Source organism: Etheostoma cragini, chromosome 22 (genome assembly GCF_013103735.1).
Source record: "Etheostoma cragini isolate CJK2018 chromosome 22, CSU_Ecrag_1.0, whole genome shotgun sequence".
Lineage (NCBI taxonomy): Eukaryota > Metazoa > Chordata > Actinopteri > Perciformes > Percidae > Etheostoma > Etheostoma cragini.
In genome coordinates, this window is record NC_048428.1 from 4,610,573 (window position 1) to 4,618,422 (window position 7,850).

Genomic DNA, 7,850 nt, shown 5'->3' on the forward strand with positions numbered 1-7,850 from the left:
AAAACGTACAAAATATATGCACAATCAACTTATAAAATATATCTGGATTTAGACAAATTTATTTCGTGCAACCACTTATCTAAATAAAATTAGGCAAATTCAACATAACATTTTTTTCAGCGTGGGGAAAGAGATACAATGGCCGGATGTGATCCTGGGATGTTTCGTTTCTTGGTCAACGCCTTAAAGATCCTAAGAAAATGACATAAGATGTCAAATAAACATTAATCTACCAATTTTGTCCAGAAACCAGAGGAAATATTTGAAAATGCAGATGCAATGCTTCATTATTGCATCAAAAATACACCATTTAATAAATCTTTTGAAACAATGAAATTGGGGAGGGGAGTTTAAAAGAGAATCACCATAGAGATCAGTGAGTAATGCTTTATGTTGTTTTCAGAGTTAAAGGAAATTGAGCAGCTGATTTTGTTGATTTAGAGGTGTAAATATTGAATTCTACAAATGAGTACAAATTTGTGGAACACTTGATGGTCTTTTTATACAGTAGCACTCCATGAACTTTTGCATTAGGGTTTGGATCCTCTTTGTCCGAATCAATGACATTTTATTTCCACGATAGTCAAGTTGTGTGAGCCGTTGTTTAACTGTGTTCTATTCAGGACCAACAACAAACTTCGAGTTAGCAAGCTACAAAACGCTAAAAACTGTAAGTTTATAAAGAAAACGTGGATTGGGCAATAAGGCAGGCCTGCTTGGTTCTTTCAGGGAATGATTGTAAAGATTTACAAATAATATGTCTACTACATTAACTATCTAACTGAGATGTTTTGGGACCTATTGGTGGGGATTTTTGATATGGACAAAATACACACAACAATACATTGATAAGCAAATTATTTTTAACCATGTTCAGCTAATTTAAATAGCTCACGTTGCTTTACTGTGTGAACAGTTAACTTTATTTAATATTATATGTTGCGTTTTTTTGCAGGGTGCAAATGTTCCACAAAACGAGTTCCTTACCGAGATTATTTTGCAGAGCATCCGTCTATATGATAGGAGCTTAGTGCCATGGTGTAGCCAGAACTTACTCCACAGCGCTGTGGATTTATAGTAGATCTGGGAATGCAAGACTAGGAACACCTAGACATATTGGCAACAGCTGTACGGCTGAGGGAACTACTAGGTGGTCTAGTGTGGTCTAGACCTACTCTATCTGTAAAGTGTCTCGAGAAAACTCTTAATATAAAAAAAAATTATTGGTTCCAATGAAATTCTTTACACACTACAGTGTACCTGGGTGGCTTTACTAGTGAGATGCTGACACAGTCGTGGTGTCTTTTCGTCTACCAGTAACAACCTACAGGTAATGTTATTATTATAAATCCAGTATACAGGTATTATTCTCAACCTTTTCATGAAATCAAACACATTTTTTATACCATTTATGGCCTGCGATTGTTTTGCGATAGTCATTCAGTGTATTAACATTCAGTAGTTACTCAAGACATAGTTTTTATTGTTAGTCGGCCATGTACACTGGATTTGTCTTCACAAATTTGTCTTCATGACTTCACTCGTAGGATTCACAGAAAACGATGCAGCACGTAATCCAGCATCAAGTTATCTCATTGACAACGGCCTCACCATTCTGTTTTCTAACAAACATTTTATCAGAGCTGTATGTTGTTACTGCTAATGAAAAAGCAACATTACCTACTGGTAGCACTGACGCAATACAAAACATGACAATGGACATTTTCAGCATTTTGTGACAGCAAATCAGTTTTAAATATTTCTGGAAGTAATGGAAGAGTGAAGAGCAGCCACAGTGAGCTTTTAGACGAAGAGCTACAGGCTGCACACCTACGCGTATGGCTCCACTCTTTGTACATATGCTCCTTTGTAGTGCAGCCTATATCTGACAAAGAAGCTGCTCAATTAGCGTTTGCCGTAGTATTAAACTGTGCTTGCGGTTACCATGGTAACTACGGGAGTTGCTACACAACCAGGCCAGAAATGTTATGGATTCCACCATGTTGTATGAAAATGATGACGTGTACTGTATTAAAGTTGCTGTGGCTCAGGAGGTAGAGGGGGTGGCATATTAATTTCAGGGTTGTTTGATCCCAGCTGCACATGTCAAAGTGTGGAAGGTAGTGATATCCAAATGAAGCTTCATTAACCACTAGTTGTATTTGTAGAACTAGATGTTGCTTTTGGTTTAAGAAAAAGGCTCAAGAAATGGCAATTCATGGTGCTTTCAACCTTCTGTTGAACAGAGTGTCATCTTTTGGGTTTAAAAAAATAAAGAAAAAGCTTCATGAAGCTTTATTTGGACACCACTGGTGAAAGGCATTATGTAAATGCATCTGTTTATACAGCTGAACAACCATTGTTTCAACAAAAAATATGTTGTCTAAATACAGAGAACCTATGTATAAATAATTTACTTCAACTGCTTCTACTGTACTATTTACTTTATATATAATATTGATTTAATATTAACACTAACACATTACATTACAAAATACTTTTTTTCATGAGTTTGCGGCACTGCTTGACTCTAACTTTTTAAAGTCTGGGAACATGCAGTTCAGGACACTCAATCTATTTAAAGGAAATATTTATTTAAAGTATAAATGTTGTATTGTTTGAAATTATGTAAAAGGTATGGTGGCCCTGAAGGGAAAATCACAACAGCAAATAGAAAAACTCAAAAGCAAAGCATAAAACACAAAGAATAGGAAAGCTTTTCAAGAAATCATAAAACAAAACGGCAAATAGGAAAATACTTTAACAAATCACAAAGCACAACGACGAATAGGAAAACACAACAGTAAATGGGAAAACACTTCCACAACGGCATTAACCTCTAACGGAAAAAGTAGGGCCTATCTAGCAGAAGACATACCCTCCTGATTGGACAGACGGACTGTCTGTTTTTTTTTTTTAACAGGAAGGAGAGGTGAAAAACACCTATATTGAACCAATTACCATTTTTGGCACCCCATGAAGGGTTGCGGTCTACCAAGCTAGTGAGAGAGTACTCATTGCCTCTTAAAGGACAGACAGCCTGTCCGTCCAAACACAGGGGTTCGTCCTCTGATAGATAGGCCCTAGCATTTTAATGAAGTTTATATTGTGCTTGTTGAAGTGTTTTCTTAGTTGCCATTTTGTTTTATTATTTTCCTTTGTGCTTTATGATTTGTTGAAGTGTTTTCAAATCTGATGTTGTGTTTTCCTATTTGCTGTTTTGTTTTCTTATTTGCTGTTGTGCTTTATGACATGTTAAAGTGTTTTCTTATTTGCAGTTGTGTGTTATGATTTGCTGTTGCGTTTGTCTATTTGCTGTTGTGATTTGTAGTTCAGGGCCACCGTAAAGAGGTTTAAAATGGCAATATTCTGACAAATGATGTTGATATTATTCAATGTCGAAAAATCATGAATATCAGGTTTGGGTTTAAAGTGTTCTTACTGTGATATAAATTTTAATTTCTAGCACAGAATAAAAAAACTTTCTTGTAATTTTACTAATAATGTATTGACACTGAAGAGCACAGCTTCATTTTTCTGTGCAGTGCTATGTCATTATTGACTTATCATTAATGTTTGATTCAATTAATTCCCCGCTGACTCATTTGCTTGTAGGACACACATGATAATACAAATGTCATGTACAGTGTTTTGGCACCTCACAATAGCTGTCAATAAAATGAATTAAGAATATAAATGTTAAACATTTGCACACATGCATTATTTATCACTGCTTTCCCAAGTTTCCATCATAATAAATTGTACACTATTGCAGGGATTTTCTTAACCAGTGGGATGAATTATATTGGCATCACTGGACATCAATAATACATCATACAAATGTTTTCCTGCAGACTCATGAATAACAAACAATTTAGTTGGCACTTTTTAAAAAGAAATATGCACATGTGGTCTGTGACACATTACTCCTGCCCGTAAACATCAGGCTCTGTGACACAAAAAGCCTACATACTGCTGGATCGTAAAAGATATGTGTACCAAGTCAGCATCACAGATGTGGGAAAATGGATTCTTTGCATATTGAGTGGACTGCACACATGAAAAGATAGTCAGGTGTTGGAGCTGGCAGGAAGCCAGCATCATTATATTCCTCTTTATATTCAATGATATGCAGAGGGCTGACGATACAGAAAATGTGTTGATGCATTCTTCCACATCTGTGATGTCTGTGATGTATACCACTGGCATTCTGATGTACCTAATCTATAGCAGGCCTCTGTCTACAATGCAGTACTATATATTATACCTAAAGGACACTGGAATTCTGTGCATATTCATTACAATGCAATGCTTAATATTTAACCATTTAATCTCAATTACAGTGCAAAATTCTTTTATTTACTATTAATACTTAACCATTTAATTTCATTACAATGCAATTTAACCATTTAACCTGGTCTAATTGCTAAATATCAGAACACATTTACTTTATTTCACATTTTCTGAATTTGTTATTATTCTGCGGGCCGCACTGAAAGCATTGGCAGGCCGTGAGTGACCTGCGGAAAACCTGTTGACTGCTCTACTGGGTGAGCCAGAAGTCACTCCTAAAATTATGTTTATGAGCTACATAGGTTTGCTTAATGTACTTGCTGCATGAAATATGTTCACTGACAATATTTATTTTAGCCCAGAATGCTGTACTGCTTTTGTACCGCATGGAAGGCATAGGGAGGGGCCAAGATGGTCAAGGTGGTTTGTGGGCTTACAAAATGTAGGAATTTGACTCCAGAGTTTCAGGTTATGTGTTGCACATAAGACTAGGTTTAGGCTACACAATACATTTTGGTAAAATTTTGACCTAAATAATTGTTTGGGTTAACACATCCTGTCTCATGCTTTAAGTCAACAATGATTTGAGCAATATTTATTCAACATCATGATCTTCCCTTAACCTTAACTGCTAACGTGCTTTGAGTTGCTTAACATTTCCATAAACATTTTAATCATTCTTTTGTTGCCACAAGTGAATATTTAGAAAATAAATGAAATATGTCAGTCAAAGTTTTGAAATTAAATGTTTGTGAGGACTAACTAAGGTGCAAGAAGTTAAAGTCAGAAATTCAGCTTCATCACGACTGTTCATTACATTACATTATTTAGCTTGATTTTTTTTGCTAAGCGACTTACAATAAGTGCCTTCAACCGTGTGACCACAACCCTAGAATTGCAAGACCTATGCAAGTACATGAATTTACAGATTGTACAAATAGGCTGGACAGCTTCAAGTGCTACCAGAGACTGTATATAAGAGATTTATTTACATTTTGAGATAAAAGGAGATAGACATATATTTTACTTATATTTTTTTCAATTTTTTTAAGGTGCAGTCCGCACAGAGGAGGTTTCAGTCTGCATTGTAGAGTTCCTGTTGACCTGATGTCAATGGAGAGGTTGTGCCACCATTGTTGAGCCGGAAAAGAAAACAGTTGTACCTTGCAACAACATTCAATGTTTTGTCTCTTGTCTTGTTAAATAAGTTATTATTACATTTAAAAGTGGACAATTTTTAAAGTGGATCTATTATATGTCATTTCCTAGGTTCATACTTGTATTTTTTTATTCTAATAGAACATGTTTACATGCTTTAATGTTCTTTATTTTTCTCATACTGGCCATAGCTGTACATTCATGGTGTCCAGACCATGCCCATGTAACTGCTAAAAGGTCTCTAGCAAAACGACAGCCAGCCAGTTCTGCCAAGTATCTGGCGGGGGCTCCAGCCCCGGCCCCAGCACTACCTTCACACAGCCAGGCAAGGCCCACACAGAAGCTTTGCTACTCCCGCAAGCGACCTCCGACTTTTGGATCAGAGCCAGCGGAGCAGAGGGGCTTTGAGTTGGGTACTGAAACCTGGTGCCAACTTGTAATACCCGGCCGAATAGCAGCGCGAACTTCAGTCCCTTGTTTGGGTGCCACTTAACTGCCAGCACTGCTCTCTGGTGCTCTGAAACAGACATCACGGGCAACAGCAGCATCACTGCATGTGGCGCTAGTGTTAAATCAGACAAGATGATGTATGACTACCAACTTTGCTGGTTAGTTAGTGTACTCATAATGGTGCATCAGTAAAAATGCTCTGGAGAGGAAGGTTTGTCTAATGAATTTTTTTGCCACTTCACACACTGTGCACCATTTACACTTTCAGGAAATATTTGCCCTTTTGGTGGGTGTGTGTGTAGTTTCTGTAACCATAGAAAACAAAGAACAGAAACATATATACAGTACAGGCCAAAAGTTTGGTTACACCTTCTCATTCAATGCGCTTCCTTTATTTTCATGACTATTTACATTGTAGATTATCACTGAAGGCATCAAATCTATGAGTGAACACATATGGAATTATGTACTTAACAAAAAAGTAGCCACCCTTTACTCTAATAACTGCTTTGCGAACTCTTGGCATTTTCTTGATGAGCTTCAAGAGGTAGTCACCTAAAAAGGTTTTCTAAGTGTCTTGAAGGAGTTCCCAGAGTTGCTCAGCACTTGAGTTGCTAACCCTAACCCTAACCCTTTTGCCTTCAATCCGTGGTCCAGTCACCCCAAACCATCTTTATTGGGTTCAGATCTCGTGACTGTGGAGGCGCAGGACTCAGTCCCTCGGTGGTCAAATAGCCCTTACACAGCCTGGAGGTGTGTTTGGGGTCCTGCGGAAAAATAAAGGATGGTCCAACTAAACGCAAACCGGTCGGGATGGCATGCTGCTGCAGGATGCTGTGATAGACATGCTGGTTAAGTTTGCCTTAAATTTTGAATAAATCCCCAACAGTGACACTAGCAAAGCCTCCCTACACCATCACACCTCCTCCTCCATGCTTCACGGTGGGAACCAGGCATATAGAATCCATCCGATCACGGATGGTTGGAACCAAAGGTTTCAAATTTGGAATCATCAGACCAAAGCACAGATTTCCACTGGTCTAATATCTATTCCTTGTGTTTCTGGGCCCACACAAATTTCTTCTGCTTGTTGGCTCTCCTTAGCAGTGTTTTTGACCATGAAGGCCAGATTCACGCAGTCTCCTCTTTACAGTTGTTCTAGAGATGTGTCTGCTGCTAGAACTCTGTGTGGTATTCATCTGGTCTCTAATCTGGAGATTCTGGAGTGTGGTCTAGACCTGCTCTATCTGTAAAGTGTCTTGAGATAACTCTTGTTGTGATTTGATACAATAAATAAAATTGAATTGAATTGAATTAATCTGAGCTGCTGTTAACTTGCGATTTCTGAGGCTGGTGACTCAGATGAACTTATCCACAGCAGCAGAGGTGACTCTTGGTCTTCCTTTCCTAGGGCGGTCCTCACGTGAGCCAGTCTTGTTGTAGCGTTTGATGGTTTTTGCGACTGCACTTGGGGACAAATTCAAAGTTTTTGCAATTTTCCAGACTGACTGACCGTCATTTCTTAAAGTAATGATGGCCACTTGTTTCTCTTTACTTTCTAATTCTAACAGTTCTAACCAATAGGGCCATTGGATGTATATCAACTTGATTTCTGCACAATACAACTGATGGTCCCAACCCCATTAATAAGGCAAGAAATTCCACTAATTAACCCTGACAAGGCACACCTGTGAAGTGAAAACCATTTCAGCTGACTACCTCATGAAGCTCATTGAGAAAACACCAAGGGTTTGCAGCACTATCAAAACAGCAAAAGGTTGATTTTCAGCTATTTCACACTTTTTTGTTAAGTACATAGTTCCACATGTGTTCATTCATAGTTTTGATGCGTTCAGTAATAATCAACAATGTAAATAGTCATAAAAATAAAAGAAACGCATTGTAACCAAACTTTTTGCCTGTACTGTATACAACATATATTGTATATA

General features: G+C 37.7%; 2 long non-coding RNA genes across 2 annotated transcripts in view; both read left to right on the top strand.

Annotated features, from left to right (window-relative positions):
- Positions 1-1,832, top strand: part of LOC117938088 — a 10,792-nt gene extending 8,960 nt beyond the window's left edge. Inside the window, exon 3 of the long non-coding RNA XR_004655326.1 lies at positions 1,786-1,832. This is a non-coding gene — a long non-coding RNA (uncharacterized LOC117938088). The remainder of the gene's footprint in view (positions 1-1,785) is intronic.
- Positions 1,833-6,102: 4,270 nt separating this feature from the next.
- The window catches only part of LOC117938004, a 4,276-nt gene continuing 2,528 nt past the window's right edge, over positions 6,103-7,850 (top strand). Inside the window, exons 1-2 of the long non-coding RNA XR_004655304.1 lie at positions 6,103-6,112; positions 6,485-6,486. This is a non-coding gene — a long non-coding RNA (uncharacterized LOC117938004). The remainder of the gene's footprint in view (positions 6,113-6,484; positions 6,487-7,850) is intronic.